Source organism: Eptesicus fuscus, chromosome 8 (assembly GCF_027574615.1).
Source record: "Eptesicus fuscus isolate TK198812 chromosome 8, DD_ASM_mEF_20220401, whole genome shotgun sequence".
NCBI classification, from domain to species: domain Eukaryota; kingdom Metazoa; phylum Chordata; class Mammalia; order Chiroptera; family Vespertilionidae; genus Eptesicus; species Eptesicus fuscus.
Genome location: NC_072480.1, coordinates 24,988,987 through 25,006,609, shown reverse-complemented (window position 1 = coordinate 25,006,609; position 17,623 = coordinate 24,988,987). Strand labels below are relative to the sequence as shown.

At 37.6% G+C, this 17,623-nt stretch overlaps 1 pseudogene; it reads right to left on the bottom strand.

The window, feature by feature from the left end:
* Positions 1-15,093: 15,093 nt before the first annotated feature.
* On the bottom strand, positions 15,094-15,503 carry LOC103305085 (DNA-directed RNA polymerases I, II, and III subunit RPABC3-like; annotated as a pseudogene).
* Positions 15,504-17,623: the final 2,120 nt, after the last annotated feature.

The following is a 17,623-nucleotide window of genomic DNA, read 5'->3' as shown; positions in this document are numbered from 1 at the left end:
GATGCTGCACAAACATGTTCCCAACACCCAACTGGAATTACAACTAAAATACAGAAGAACTTCCTGAATAATCAACAGAAGACTTGCTGGAGAGAACCCTTATAACCGAGGGCCAAAAGTGGAGACTGCATAGAGACTGGTAGGAGGGGAGGAGGCGTGAAAGGGCAGGCTGGGCTCGGACAGACAGCAACTGAAGTCCCAAGAGATATCTCAGCTGTGGGGGGCTGCCACCGAGAACTCTGGGGTCTAATCCCCAAGCTGCCCCCCTCAGGAAAGAGCACTAGAACAGAGAAGGGTACCCACATAACATCTAGCTGTGCAAAGCAGCAGAGTTGCTGTCGGCTAGGCAGAGACAGCTGGAAATTCAGGCACCCTCTTAAGGGGCCAATGCACAAAATTCCCTGTGGAGCCACCCATCCTGTGCACCAGCAGAGGAAGGGCTGAGTGGACAGGAGCTGAGTGAGCAGAAGCCAGGACTGGGGGCTCTGGGGTTAGAACTCAGAAGGCAGACACCCTGGTTTCCTGTGCTGAGTCATTCCCTCACACTGCAGAGGCCATCTTCCTCACGCAGGCATTAGCTGTACAGGTAGCTTTGCCTGGGGGGGAAGATCATGTCAACAATCTTCTCAGGTCACAGTGGAATGAAATTAGAAATCTACTACAGTAAAAACACCTAAAAACATTCAAACACATGGGGGCTAAATAGTATATTAAATAACGAATGTGTTACCGATGAGATCAAGAAATAAATCAAAAACTTCCTGAAAACTAATGAAAAAGAACACACACCAACCCAAAACCTGTCCTATTTTACACCTAAAATTCCTGTTTCAATGCTCTGCTGGACTCAGCTCCACCATGAGATGGAAACTTTGGAGTCTGGTTTTGCTTCTAGCTCTACCCAGCTGCACCTTTTCCAGGATTTTGGAAATGGGAAGAATATAATTTCACAAAAATAAGCTTGTCTACCACATCTCATCCTTCCATGTGGGCCTCCAGAAATGCTTATTCCAGCTGCTCCCAAGAACGCCACTCCCACTAGTGAAGGAGAAATTCCACCTATGCAATCCTCCAATCACAGAAGGACATGGGGGCATTAATAAAAAGAGAAATGTCTTAGTCTGTGGTTATTAAAGTATGGTATGGAGGAAAGAGAAGAGGGAGAAATAGTTCCTTTGGTGGATTTGATCCTGCCTATAATTAAGCACTGAACATCCTCAACAACTTGCCGCCAGTCATCACAGAGGCTGGTCATTCACATTGCAGTGAAGAAAGATTGGTTCCCTTATCAGATCTTTTTCTTTTCCTGCACTGTTTCTCCTCTTTTGTCATTTAGTGTTTCTCTTTCCTTCTTCTTTCTGCCAGTGTGATTTCCCTGCCTCCTCTTTTTTCTTTTTCTGTTTTTTAACTCACCAGGTCATTCCTCCAAATAAATTTCTTGTTTATACCCAAATTATTTTGCAGTTTAATCTGCTGTTTGTTCAAAATATATTTATGAATTTCTTGCCATTTTGCTAAAACTGTCCCCTCACTAATTTCATTTTTCTTACTCAGACTACTAAAGCCAAAATATCTTTTACTTCTGTATTTACAAAAATTAAATTTAACATGTTGCCATCTTTTAATTTTTGCCTCACAAATAATTCTAGAACTGTTCTGTCTAAAGAATATAAACATTAAAATATATGTAGTAAACACAAATGATTGCATTTTGAACTGCTTCAGAGAACATCATTAACACCATCAGAAAGTGCCAGATTGAGCATGATAATCCTTTACTGTTCTCTTACCTAAAAATGCAAATCTAAATAAGATTCATCTTATATCTGCTGAATTAGCTAAACTACTACAAATTCAATGATAATATCATAGAAATGTGATCATGGCAGAAACACAGCATTTGGATTAAGAAGAACTAGGTTTTTGTTCAGATCTTTCAGTTATTTGTTTAAAAGATCTTTCAAATTTAACCATTTAAAGTACAATATAGGTTTACTAATAATACCATGTGCCTGACCTAAATAATTCAGTTAGCTTGAGAAATAACAAATACTATCTTTGAAATAATTGTATAAACTAGGGAAAACAATTATTGTAAATATTATTTTTAAATTTGGCAGTTATTGTAAATGGACAGAATTTTGGAAGAACAAGTGTATCAGTGAAAACATATGAAAAGTTCATTGAAATGAAATGGAATTCCGAACAAGAAAGTGTCTACAAAGAAATACTTTTTTCTATACTACCTAAGTTTCACTTGTCTCTTGTCATTTTCATTTTCTACTCTCAACCCGCAAAGAAAAAAAGAGATTTCAATTCATCTACTGATAATAAGAGCTCGTTGTGTCTAGTGAAATTCATTATTGCTTTGATTTTTATATAGTTCCTTTCTACTCTGTTTGAGTTGTCATCCTCTTGTCATGTCCACTTTTTCCTGTAGTCTAGGTCACCCTGATCTGTACTTTGATTCAATATTCATTTCTTTGCTACTATGACACACTACATAATGACATGAGTGTCTATCATGAAGATAAAATATTTTTTTTTGTTGCTTTTAGGTGAGTTGATGTTTTTGATGCTGCATTTACAAAAATAATGTACTGAAAAAGTATAAAATTAGTTTTGATTAAATAGAAAATTTAAATGAGAGACAAGAAAATAAAAAAGCACCATAGCTAAGAGATGTAAATCTGTATTTTACTTGTGCTTAGTTTCCCTCAATGCTTATAGAAAATATTGCAGATTGTATTTTTCTAGGAATATGTCCATTTCATCCATGTTGTCCAGCTTGTTGGAATATTTTTCCACAGTATTTTTTCTGATCCTTTGTATTTCTTTGAGTTCATTTGTTACTTTGCCTCTTTTGTTTCTGATTTTGTTTATTTGGGTCATCTCTCTTTCTTTTTTGATGAGTCTGGCTAAAGGTTTATCAGATGTGTTTGTCTTTCCAAAGAATCAGCTCTTGAATTTGTTGATCTTTTGTATCATTCTGATCAATGGTACACACACACACTTTCTGAACAGCACTTCAAAACATATGAAGAAGTGGAAAATTGGGTCTCTGAATGGTTTTCCTCAAAACAAAAAAAAATTCTATTGTGACAGTATCCACAAATTACCTGAAAGATGAATTAAATCTGTAGCTAGCGATGGACATTACTTTTAATAAAGCACTTTCGATGTTTCTCTTGAAATTATAGTGTTTTCTTTGATTATAAAATCCGCATTATTAACTGGTACAACTAGTAAACATATTTAAAGACAAAAATCACATAATCATATCAATAGATGCAGAAAAAAGCTTTCGATGAAATCCAACACCCATTTTTGGTAAAAACTCTCAGCAAAGTGGGAATAGTGGGATCATACCGCAACATAATAAAGACCATATATGGAAAACCTGCAGCCAACATTATACTCAATGGGCAAAAGCTAAAACCATTTCCCCTAAGAACAGGAACAATACCAGAATATCTGCTTTCACCACTCTTATTCAACATAGCACTGGAAGGCCTAGCATAGCAATCAGACAAGAAGAAGAAATAAAAGGCATCCAAATTGGAAAGGAGGAAACAAAAGTCTCATTATTCACAGTTGACATGATATTGTACATAGAAAACCCTAAAGAATCCACCAAAAAACAAAAAAAACAAAACCCAACTAGGTTTAATAAATGAATTTGTCAATATAACAGGATATAAAACTAACACCCAGAAATGGATGGCATTTTTATACATCAATAATAAATTCTCCTAAAGAGAAACTAATCAAATAATCCCACTTACCATTGCAACAAAAAAATTAAGATAATTAATAATAACCTTAACCAATGAGGTAAAAGACCTGTACTTGAAAAAGTATATGACATTGGAAAAAGAGACAGAGGAAGATATAAACAAATGGAAGAATATACTATGTTCATGAATTGGTAAAATCAACATCATTAAAATGTCCATACTACCCAAGGCAATCTACAGATTTAATATAATCCCTATTAAAATACCAATCACATATTGCACAGATCTAGAACAGATACTCCAAAAAATTTATATGGAACCATAAAAGACCCAAATAGCCACAGCAATCTTGAGAAAGAAGAACAAAGTTGGAGGAATCACAATAACAGATATCAAGTTATACTATAAAGCCCCTGTAATCAAAACAACCTGGTACTAGCACAAGAACAGGCATATAGATCAGTGGAAGAGAACATAGACATTGAAATTGACCCAAGCCATTATGGTCAATTAATATTTGACAAAGGAGGCAAGAGCATATAATGGAGTAAAGACAATCTCTTCATTACATGGTGTTGGGCAAAATGGACAGGTACATGGAAAAAAATGAAACCAGACCACCAACCTACACCATACGCAAGAATAAACTAAAATTGGATAAAAGACTTAAGTATAAGTTATGAAACCATAAAAATTTTAGAAGACACCATAGGCATCAAAATCTCAGACAACTCTCATAGCAATATGTTTATGGATACAACTACCAGGGCAACAGAAACTAAGGAGAAAAATAAACAAATTGGACTACATAAAAATAAAAAGCTTCTGCACAGCAAAAGAAACCATCAACAAAGTGAAAACAGAGCCCACTGCATAGGAGAGCACATTTGTCAATGATACATCCAATAAGGGGTTAATTTCCAAAACATATAAGAAAATCATACAAGTTAACAAACAGAAGACAAATGAATTCAATTTAAAAAAATGGGCAAAGTGTCTAAATAGACACTTTTCCAAAGTGGACACACAGAAGGCCAGGAGACATGAAACATGCTCAAAGTCACTAATCATCTGAGAGATGCAAATTAAAAGGACAATGAGGTATCACTTCACACCTGTCAGAATGGTTATCATCAACAAACCAACAAATGATGAGTGTTGGCAAGGATGTTGAGAAAAGGGAACCTTAGTAAACTGCTGATGAGAATGCAGACTGTGGCAGCCACTGTGGAACACAGTTTGGAGTTTCCTCAAAAAATTAAATATGGAACTCCCATTTGACCCAGTGATCCCACTTCTAGGAATATATCCTAAGAAACCTGAAACACCAATCAGAAAGAATGTATGCACCCCTATGTTCACAGCAGCACAATTTACAATAGCTAAGATTTGGAAACAGCCTAAGTGCCCATTAACAGATGAGTGGATAAAAAAGCTGTGGTACATTTACACAATGGAATGCTACATGGAGGTAAAACAGAAGGGACTCTTACCATTTGCAACAGCATAAGATGGATCTGGAGAGTATTATGCTAAGTGAAATAAGTCAGTCAGAGAAAGATAAGTATCACATGATTTCACTCATATGTGGAATCTAATGAACAAAATAAACTGATGAACAAAATAGATCCAGAACAAACTAATCAATTTTGGAGGGAGCTGGGTATATGGGGGTGAGGGGGAAGAGGTTGACAGGGGAATTTATATGGATATATGTATAGCCCTTGGACACAGACAATGAGTGGTGAGGGCTTGGAAGGGGTGGGTGTGAGTGGGAGGGGGCCAATGGGAGGAAAAATAAAAAACAAAACAAAGGGGACATCTGTAATACTTTCAACAATAAAGATAATTTAAAAAAGGAATATTGCATACCTACTATTTATGCATAGTGAATTTGCCCCAATTTGTTTATATTAATAAAAATTAGTTTATGTCGATCCTTTTTATCAGTGTGAGGCATGCATTAGTAATTCATCTTAATATAGGGTTTCCAGAATTCCAAGATACCTGCATGCCTTACCTTTATTGAGCAAGACAAATTAAAAGTGGTGTTACTGTTTGAGTCAACATGTTTTCGTATGATGTGATTTTTCTTGAGCTTGATTATCTGTCATTTTGTAACACAAAAAGTACTTATTTTCTGCTGAGCATGAAATATTGCATTCGGATTTCTGGGAGAGTTTCAAAGATATTCATATGGACAAGGGGATTTTACAACTTCACATATCCCTATTGACACTGCAAATTATAAAGTATTCTAATTAGACAGTAATTGAGGTATAAAATGATATTCCAATGTTGCTTTAATTGAATAAAGCAACTTTAATTGCATTTTTAAATTCCAGTGATTTTGAGCATTTTTTTCAGATACTTATTGACTCTTGGTTTCTTACTTTGTAAATGGCACATATACATTTCTTTACCCACATTCTTTACCCAGTGAACCCACTTATAGTTTTGAAAACTTTGTTGTTAATTTGAAGACATAATTTGTATAGTCTAGGTAATCCATTTTTGCTATTAAAAATTTTCCCAGCACATTTTTTTTAATCTTCACCCAAGGATATGTTTTTCATTGATTCTAAAGAGAGAAGAAGGAAGAGGGAAAGGGAGAGACAGAAACATCAAATGTGAGAGTGAAACACCGATTGTTTGCCTTTCCTATACATCTCAATGGGAGATTGAACCCACAACCTGGGTATGTGATCTGACTAGAAATTGAAACCCAGACTCTTCTGTTCTCTAACCAACTGAGCCACATCAGACTGGGCCCATTCCATTTAAGATGTATATAAATTCCATGCAATCTCCATTCCAGATTTTTATTTTGTTTTTGATAAACCTAAAAAATACTCTAAAATGTATAAGAAATATAAGCACGCACACACACACACACACACACAAACACACACACACAAATTAACTTTTAAAAATAATATAACAGTAGGGCATAGTACAGTATAAGTCATATGTTTTTAATTTTGGCATGACAGAGAACACACAGATAAACCAACTGGAAGAATAGAAAGCTTGAAACAGACCATGCATATGTCAGCATTTAATATATAATAAAGTGTTACAATAAATCATTGCAGAAAGATGGAGAGATTAAGTAGATTATGTCAGGGAAACTCACTTTCATATAGAGAACAAGGAACTTAATCGAACATGACATACAAAACAAATGCTAGATGGATTGAATATCTATTTCTGAAGGTTAACCTATAAAGTTAATAAAGGAAAATTAAGAAAAACTTTATTGTGTCCTAGGGGCAAAAATAAACTTCTTGGGTAACATTTTTATAGAACAAATGACAATGCAAGAATGGATAAAATTAGGTACATTAAAATTAAAGGTTTCTTTTTATGAAGGATATTTTGTCATTTACAATTGTATTTACTATTGATACAGAATGCGAAATACATTTTAAAAAGTAATACCACGTATACAAACAAAAACATACAGTTTAATATGTACAAGAACTTTATGTAAGGCTAAACCCAATATTTTAAAGATTTTTCCTTTCCAAGTGATTTCTAGGTTCATTTTTGTCATTCACAATTTTGTGGGAAGGGGTCAAAAAGCCCTTTCTGAAGAAATTGTACCCAAGAATACAAAAGTACTCTACTTAAGAAGAAAAATAAAGATGGGGGATTGTCCCAACATTTATTAGTATTGTAATAAAGCTTAAGTTGTTAAGACAGTATATGTTGGAACAGATAGTAAAATTGAGTGATTCAATAGAGTGGAGGTCCTAGATATTATCCAGTATACATACAGACACTTGATTAATGAGGACAATGAGAGGGACCAGAACTTGAATGGAAAAAATTATTATAATTTTAAAAATATATGCTATTTTTATAGGACACATCAACTTATAAAACCACTTTGTTTGATACTTGGTAGATATAGCTGAGCAAAAATTCAATAACAAATGCAACTTGTCTGTGGCTCATCATTACTGTCTAATTATTAAATTGCTCTTATATCTCAGACAACTGAGATACAAAATCTGTTTAAAGCTTGTTCTTTTAAATAGCCTTGAAAAATTGAGGAAAAGATTCAAGGTAGAGCTGATGAACTCTTACACTGTTTGGTTCTTCATTCAGATAAAACATAAAGCATTATCTACCATTTTTAATGTGGGTCATGTGTGTCAAAAGGACACAAACATTTGCAGGCTACTCTTGTGTGTGTGTGTGTGTGTGTGTGTGTGTGTGTGTGTGTGTGCGCGCGCACGTGCGGCTATCGCTAAATGAATCTTCTTTGGAAAATAAACCCTTATGTGACCAGACAAGTGACCCCTTATACATACTAGATAAATATGATGTATTAAGATTACATATTCCAGATCTCAAGAAGAGAATTGGAGGGCACAGTACAGAGTCCATGAAGAATTTAATAGCAGCAGCAGCAGCAGAAGCCACCACCAAGAGTGAGAAGTGCCTTCTTAGAAAGATGCCATTGGAACAAAATCCATGTCCGATAAGACATAAGCCAAGAATGTGAACATTAGGGCAATCTGTAATAAAAGGACCCTCAAAAATGTCATGTGTGCTGGTAACATTAACAAAATGTGGCCCATTCACATGAGTGGCAACCGGAATCCTGGAAAATACACATTCAGTGCAGATACTTACTTAAAACAATGCACTGACTTATCCTGTGTGCACACTTGGATTATGTGTGGAATTTTGGACTATTAAGGAAACTCATAAGGCTATGGAATCATAAAAAAAAAGCCCTGTGAAAAGAGTTAAAGATTCTGCTTCCAAGCAGATGTTATCGCCAGAGAAATATTTAAAATGCGTTGAAAGTAATTTTAATTTTAAAATAGTTGCAAAGTGAAGAGGCATGCTTCCAAGTTGTCTGTAAAAGAACTATTAATAAACAAGCAACAGGCTGTGGTGCTTCATAAGATCTGTTCTTGAAAAAGACCACTAACATGTTTAAAAACCTTCGGCGGGATGCTGCCCACTGAGACATAAGTGCAATGCAGTTATATTACCGAAAGGAGAGGTATATGATTGGCAGCAACTATATCCACCTAGAAACCTGTGAGAAATGATTAGGACTTTAAAACTGAAGTCAAATACATTGTAATTGTCTCAGAAGGCACACCTGCTTTTAGCAAATGTACTTTGGTGTGTGTGTGTGTGTGTGTGTGTGTGTGTGTGTGTGTGTGTACAGACATGCATCTGGTTCTGGTCAAAATCATTTCTAACCAAATATGTCCATGGACTAATGGCATTGACATCATGAGGAGCTTGTTAGAAATGCAGAATTTCAGGCCCCATCCAAGAACCACTTAATCTGAAGCTACATTTTATCAGAATCCACAAATGATTTATATGCTTAAAGTTTGAAAAGTACTAGCTAACTATTTTTTTCAGAGACACACAGACATCACCTACTGCACACATGCCCATTAAATAAGCTCTTTGCATAAGCCCATTTATCTAGTATTATGGGGAGATCAAAGACAATGTAGGTATATATAAGTATCTTTGAAGAGGGGAACAGAAGTCAACATCTACTTCATAAGGAAAAAAAGGTGACTGTGTATAGCATCTCACAAAGTAATGATTTAGTAGTGGTCAGAGCCTTTTTAGCAGTGTGTAAACCCTATTTGTTATTCAATACACATTGATTTGTCACAAGGTTGCTGAAATAATAGAAAGCAGTATAAATAAAAGTGTTTTGTAAATTGTGATGTTCCATTGAAACAGAAACTATAAGTAGACTCATCATCCCAAGGACATAAGTCCAAATTGTTATCTGTTCCTCGCTCTCATATTGTTTTATAATAAATCCACTGATTCTGAAAAACATGAGGATTTTTATCCCTGAAATGTTTTGGCAATCTACTCCTTTTTATCTTTGATCATTATTATGAGTGCTTAAAGTTAATCCCATTATCTGTTCCAGGATATTCCTAATGTTTCTCCTCTCATTCATGAACAATGTTGTCTTTGGTTACCTTCCTAGAAATGGAATAGTCATTTCACTCATTGAAATATAACTCTCTGATGTCTTTTCTTTGCCCATGGGATAAGGTTCCTAAGATTGCCTTTTACAAGGTCCTTGAGAATATAATTAGTTTATCTTTTAAGCCTTATTTGCTGCAGCCATCCTTTTTGTTCTCCACTCCAGCCACACCTATGCTCCCTTCATCAGTCTATTTTGTTAACTTCAGTAAGTTAACAAGCCCATGTGTGTTTGTTGGGTAGGGTGGCAGCCTTTTAGCCAATGATAATGTATGATATTAAAACAGAGCTTAGCAAACAGTAAGATAATATTGTGTTGTGTATTAACTTATCTTTAATAAATTATTTTATTACTTAATCATAAGACTCACATAGCATTCTAGTCATCAACTTATACAGATGTCTTAAAAAACTTTTGCAATATTTTGTTCTGCCTAGTTAGCCATTTATACCCGCCAATCAACCTAGAATATATACAAAGAGTAATTTCATGAAAGGTAGAGCCTTCACAAGAATGGTAAATAGTTTTGGTGTCTAATGTGTATTTCTACTGTGTAACATTATAGAGGTTCATGAATTTATTGAATTCAGAATTTGTGCATAGAGAATATTTTCAAAAAAGATTACATATTCTATTTTTTATCAGGGTACACATATTGGACACCTTACATATTAATATGCAACTATAATGCCATTCCTAATTCTAAGCACTATGGTAAAACAGTGAAAAAACACACACAGAAACATCAAATCACTGTCTCTCTGGCTGGTGAAATGATAATCAAGCTAAATAAGTATAACAATTATCTAGTGTCATACTCAATTATGCAAAAAGCAACTTAAAATATTTATTATTCCACAATTTCTGTAGGTTTCAAGTCCAGGTGCAGCTATTCAAGGTGTTTCCAGTTCAGGGTCTCTCATAAAGTGCTATCCACCTGGCATTCATAGCTGCTGTCACAAGAACCAAGAGTTCCACTAACATGACTCCCTCACATGACTATTGGCTCTTGGCTGGAGGCATTATTCCTTGCCCTAGGGTCACTCACAAAACAGCAGCTTGGCTTGCTTTTCCAAAAGTGAGAAGTGGAAGCCACCATCTTTCTGAGACTTAATTTCAGAAGTGGCATCTCATCGCTTGTCATATTGTAGTTGTTAGAAGTGAGTCAGTAAGTACTGCTCACCCTTAAAGGACAGAAGATTACACAAGGGCATGAGGTGAGGCTCATTGGGGGTCATTTTAGAGGCTGCTTCCTGCAGTAAGTAAATAGATAGTGATAGGGCCTAAGGAAAAAAAAAAGTAATGCAGAGGAGATACGTTTCAGGAGAAAACGCTGAAATTTTAGATAGGATGAGCAAGTTGCACTGACAATGACTTTGGGAAAATTAGGGGTGGAGGAGTGACAAATGTGAATATATAAGGCAAGCCCATTGCAGCCTGAGAAAATGGCAAATAAAGAGATCATGACATGTAAAAAGTTAGTAGCAAGAAAATTAAAATTGGCACATGCTGAGAAAGTTAAAATTGTCCCTCCTATTCATTAGGATAGGGTATCAGACAAGATCAGCTCCAACATGAAATCATGTATCAATGAGGATATGCTGCTGCTTTAAAGCATCAAAACAACCCCCTTCTCTAGTGACTACTGACCACTTAATCACTAAAAAACTTTGCCATCTGAAAGTCATACCACCAGAAACTTTGTGGTTTGCTAGCATATCACTAAGAATAAAACATGCCACAGCTACCTACGTATGTAAGTCATTTTGATACAGAGCAGCAGCATTAATTTTTATAGTTTCCATGGAAACAGGGTTCTGGATCCACTTTCCAATTCAGACCTCATAGTGGCAACCCCTTTACACAAAGCCCAGGGTTGTTTTCAGCCTATCAAAACCTGCTTCATTTAGATTTCACCTAAATGTCACCTGTCCCAAAGACTATAACACTTTTCCTTTGTGGAGACTTCTCATAGTTCCTCCTGTGTACAGTCTTTCTCTCTGAAATATGTCCATGAACCTGGCTTTTTGGGGATTACAGTCTTGTCCCTATTGACTTTACATTGATTGGGCTGGAAAAATAGGTGTGTCCAGAGAATGAATGGGAGACAGTGGTAGAGTAGGACAGAGATATGCATTTTTTCTCCTTCAGAATAATAAAGGAGTTACTCAAATGGAGGGTATTTGTATATTGCTGACATTACATAGCTAATGTCACTTAATATCATTGGAGACAATGGTCAAGATAACTGAAGAGCATGGTTGGAGATATTTATATGGGTAACAGGACAGGAAGTAAATTGTCTGCTTTGGATACAGAGTGGGATTGATAATAAATTAATGTGCTATTTTCTTTCTCAGGGAAGATTATACACTGACCCCTTTGGGAACCTAAGAGTAGGATAACCAGGATAGACTTGTTATTTTTTTTCCCCAAAGAGGATAACTAAACTCTGGATGACACAAATTTATAACCAGTAGGTAAAAGAATTCAGTGCTGAGTATGGATGAGGCATAAATATTCAATATGAGTCATATTTTTGATAGCTTGTCTTTGCTCTGGTTTCCTGATTGGGTGGATCTAATCTATTACTGACTAAGCAGACCAACTATCCCACGTACCCTCTATTGGAATCAAGCAACAGTTTGGATAAGGGTGTCTATAGAGGAAATAAGACTTTTCCTCAAGAGCTCTATTTCAAAGTTTAATCTTTTTGTGGGTGAAATGGGGCAGAGCATTTTAGCAAGTCCATTTGGAAGCATACTTTACCCACATCCTCCAACCAAAAACCAATAATGCCTTATTTCATAATTATTATTCCATGTATTTGGCTCCTGTTTCTACCTCTAAATTATTTTGAATTTATGTGGGAAGCATATTATGGATTGACACTATAAAGCCCCAACAGTATGCTCCAGCTACTCTCTGATTTTTCTGTTGCCTGTCTTATCTAAACATCTGGAAAATATTATCTATGTTCACAACTTCCACTCTCTCATTTCTCTAGCAATATATACCAATCCAGTTTTTATTATAAATCTCTACTGGATATTTTTAAGTTTACAATTATCTTCATGTTGCTAAACTTTCTCACCCAAACTGTCAGCATTGACCATTGTCTTCATCATATGCTTTATTTTCTTAGCTTCTATACACCTCACTAACATATCTGTTCCTTTTATTAATGTTTTACCATTACCCAGCCTCTAAAATCTAAAAACCAATGACCTGCCCTGGCCAGGTAGCTCAGTTGGTGGGGGTGTTGTCCGGTACACCAAAAGCTTGCAGGTTCAGTTCCTGGTCAAGGCACTTACCTAGGTTGTGGGTTTAATCCCATGTGGAGACGCATAAAGGAAACAAACCATTGATATTTCTCTTTTTCTCTCAAATCAATAAAAACATATCCTCAGGTAAGAATAATAAAAGAGCAAATCTAATAAAAGAGTAATATGCAAATTGACCGTCACTCCAAGACACAAGATGGCTGCCCCCATGTGGTCAAAGATGGCTTCTCCCATGTGGACACAAGATGGCCTGCAGGGGAGGGCAGTTGTGGGCACTTAGGAGTGACCAGGCCAGCAGTGAAGGGCAGTTGGGGGTGACCAGGTCTACAGAGGAGGGCAGTTGGGGCAGACCAGGCCAGCAAGGGAGGGCAGTTGGGGTGGATCCAGGCCTGCAGGGGAGGGAAGTTGTGGGCGATCAAGCCAGCAGAGAGGGGCAGTTGGGGGAGGACAGTTGGGGGGGACCAGGCCTGCAGGAGAGGACTGTTGGGGGGGACCAAGACAGCAGGGGAGGGCTGTTGGGGGAGACCAAGAGCAGGAGAGGGTTGTTGGAGGGGGGAACCAGTCCTGCAGGGGAGGGCAGTTGGAAGGGGACCAGGCCTGTAGGGGAGGACATTTGGGGGTGGCCAGACTGGCAGGGGATGGCAGTTAGGGGTGACCAGGCCAGCAGGGGAGGGCAGTTAGGGGCAATCAGGCCAGCCGGGGAGCAGTTAGGCATCTATCAGGCTGGCAGGGAAGTGATTAGGGGGTGATCAGGCTGGCAGGCAGAAGCAGTTAGGGGGCAATCAGGAAGGCAGGCAGGTGAGCAGTTTGGAGCCAGCAGTTGTGGATTGTGAGAGGGATGTCCAACCACCCATTTAGGCACGAGATCGGGCCTAAACGGGTGGTTGGACATCCCTCTAGGGGTCCCAGATTGGAGAGGGTGCAGGCTGGGCTGAGGGACAACCCCCCCGCCCCGCCCGTGCACAAATTTCATGCACCGGGCCGCTAATATATATATATATATATATATATATATATATATATATATATATATATAAATTTGATGACTTGAGGTTTGGTTCTCAGTCTTTATTTTCTTCTGTACTCCCCAGATAGCCTCATCTAGTCTTATGTTCTAAATCTTAAAAGTAATTTACACTCACACACACACACACACACACACACACACTCCCTAAGATTGTTTCCAGACATGTTTCATAAACTCCATCTGTCCTAAAGTCAATTAAACATCTACTTGCCACTTTTATCTAGACAACTAACAAGTAGCTCAGTTTTATGATTTTCAAAATTTACTATCTTCACCCTCCCAAAAGCTGTTCATATTTCAGTGTTTCCTTTCATATTACATGGTATCCACTCAGACCTTCCATTCCAAACTTAAAAGTCATTCTTTGTGACTTGCCTTATGACTCACCACCCTGACACACCCCTAATCCATGTACAGATATTCTATAAATTCCTTTCAAACTGCCATCATCTCTGCCTTGAAAAATGCAACAAACACCTATCAGAGCTCTCTCCAATGATTCTTATTTCCTTCCAGACAGTTCTACTCAATAAACAAATTTTTTCTGATCTAACATGATCATATTTATATTCAGATGATAACTCTTTAAGGTTCCCCCTTTTACCTTATAATCCATTTTTCATAAATTAAAGTTATCTTTTTAAAAAGGGAAATAAGTCTTGCTATTCTCTTCCAAAAATCATCCCATTACTGCTAATTACTAATGTATATTTAATGATAATTTTATCATTGGATTTACAGTTCTTCAAAATAGGACCCAACTTACATCCATCCTCAGTTTTATCCAATACTCAGTCTCTAACCTATGCTCCAAAGTAAAGTTTAATTTTAAAAAATCATACACACAAAAACAACTTCTGGTTCATTTTAAACTCTCCCGCTGGGTCTTTCACAGGCAAGTCAGTTTCTCATTGAGTCCAGACCAGGTAGAGAAGCACCACAGTGGAGAGAGAGCCTCCCTCTCCTGAACAGGACAACAGCAACTGCAACTCAGACTTGAACAAATGTCCATGATCTGAGTGACTAAGCAGCAAAGTTGGCTTCCCAGGTGGTTCAGAAGGTCAGTTTCTTCGTCAGCAGATAAACTCTGGAATCCACTTCAAATCCCTGCAGATTGTTGGCATCACCCTGCAGCCTCATGAGCAGGCCCTCATAGGACACGTAGGCAGAGAGACGTGTTGGTGCTTCAGTAAAAGTTTCGTCTCCCTCAATCCTGTACACTTTTCCATACATTACTTACTCAAATTGGTCAGCCCTGGAAGGTCCATCATTTGTGGGGTTATATTCACCATCATACAAGGTACCATCTTCATTCAAGGTACTGTATGACCAGCTGGAAATTGTCACCCAAATCTACAAGGTAAATCTAAATGTTTACATCTAAGATAAGGTCCATCTTGAAAGATTCACTCTCACAATGCAGTTGGGACACTCGGTCAAACTTTTTGCCCTTTGGTTCAATATCTTTCGCATAAAAAATATCCTCAATTTTTTGCCCAAACGATTTTCCTTTGGCTTGTTTTGACACCATGTGTGTTTTTCATGGGTGTCTTGCAGTTAGCATTATAAATGAAAGTTTATTTTCTAAAGTAAAAATTTTCTAGATGTAATTTACTTACAGAATATTTTTCCTTACATGATATTCTTCTGCTATCCCTCCCTTTTTTATTTAAATATTAGGAGGCTTTTGGAAATTTTATAATGTAATCTTGATAGCTTTTAAATTTTAATTTTTTGCACTAAAATATGACTTTATAGGTTCATTACATGTTACACAATTTTACCATGAGATGAACTACCAATAAAAATTTTAGTTAACACTTTAGGACCAGCTTTTTTCCAGTACAATTAATTTTTTAGAATATTCGCTTATTTCAATTAGCCAATTTAAATTAGTCTGAAAACTTGACTATTATTTTACTGTCAAATTTAATACTCTAACAACAATCTTATTTTACCCTGTAAATATTAGTGGAAAGCATTATTTGCCTTTTTGAGTAGGCCCTGAGCATTCCTGGTACTAGGTTGGATTGAAGCATCAAAAACCCACTTCTCCACTCCATGGGTATAATACATCTCAAACAAGTCTAGTTGCAGTGAGGGGGCAGCTGCTGTTGGCCAAGTCTCTGTCTGTTACCAGGGTCCCGATTTGAGCTGTGCATGGGAAGTGAGGCAGCCATGGGGGCAGTAGACCTCCCTCAGAAGGGGTGAGGGTTCAGGCCCCTGCAAAGTTGGGGGGGTGAGGGTCTGTGCACCACCTCTGTTGACCCCAAATTCTCTCCTGTTGGCCCCTCTGCAACTGTGCCTGTCTTAGGTTGTTCCTTCCCTGAGGAATCTTACCCATCTCTGGCTAACCAAGTCAAATTTATTGAAAATATTCCTTTATTAACTTTTGGTCGAGAATATGTTTGTATATTTTCAGAAAACAACTTCAAGACCATGTGGATTCCTGCAACAGAGAGGAATTGACAGGACTGCTCCAGCCATGAGGACAGAAGAGAAATAGTCCAGAGATGGAAGACGCTGATGACGCCTTGCCATACTAGCAGTCAGCAGCTGTGCATCGCTGCAGGTTGCCCAGGACAAAACCAGAGAGGGTTGGACCTGCATTGCCACTATTTGTCCACCATTCAGAACTGAAATATCATTGCTGACATGTACACATAAGGAAATGTTCGACATTGAAATTGGGACTCAAAAGAACTGTTGGCCCAGAATGAAACTCACTACAGACTGATTCATTTGCCTCCCAGCATAACCATTATTGCTTGCCTCATTTTTGGTTCTTATAAGTGTATTTATTGTATCACATGATCTCACTCATCTAGGGGAAATAGTGAACAACATGAACTGATGAACAAAAACAGACCTGGAGACAGGGAAGCATCAATAAGACTGTCAAACCTCAGAGGGAAGGTAGGGGAGGATGAGGGGAAGGGGGAGAGATCAACCAATGGACTTGTCTGCATGCATATAAGCCTAACCAGTGCTCATGGACAACAGGGGGGTGGGGGCATACGTGGGGAGGGGTTTGGGATGGGAATAGGGGGATGAGGACAAATATGTGATACCTTAATCAATAAAGAAATTTAAAAAATATATATCCTCAAACAGAATGCTGGCCATGGTAAAAGGGTAATGTGAGTAGTACAGGAGGGAGGGGGAGAGGGAGGAAAGGGGGGGACTGAGCGGGCAACCACAACTAGAAGTACACGCACCCCCTCGCGTGGAGAAAACAAAGGGGAAAGGGGAAAAGGTAGTAAAATTTTATATTTAGAAATAGCCATCTGGCATCTGGACTCAGTTTAGATGATCCTAATTCTGTTGATTATAGTCTGGAGCCAAACATATGCCCTCTTCTCTCCATCAGGCCTGATTAGGGTGTTGACCTTGGTCACATCAGTATCATAGAGCTTCTTCATAGCTGGTTTCATCTGGTGCTTGTTGGCCTTGGCATCCACAGTGAACACGTGTGTGCTGTTGTCTTCTGTCCTCTTCATGGCTGACTTGGCAGTCAGAGAGAACTTAAGGATGGTACAGTGGTCATGCTTGTGTATCCTGGGACTCTCTTCTGAGGATATTG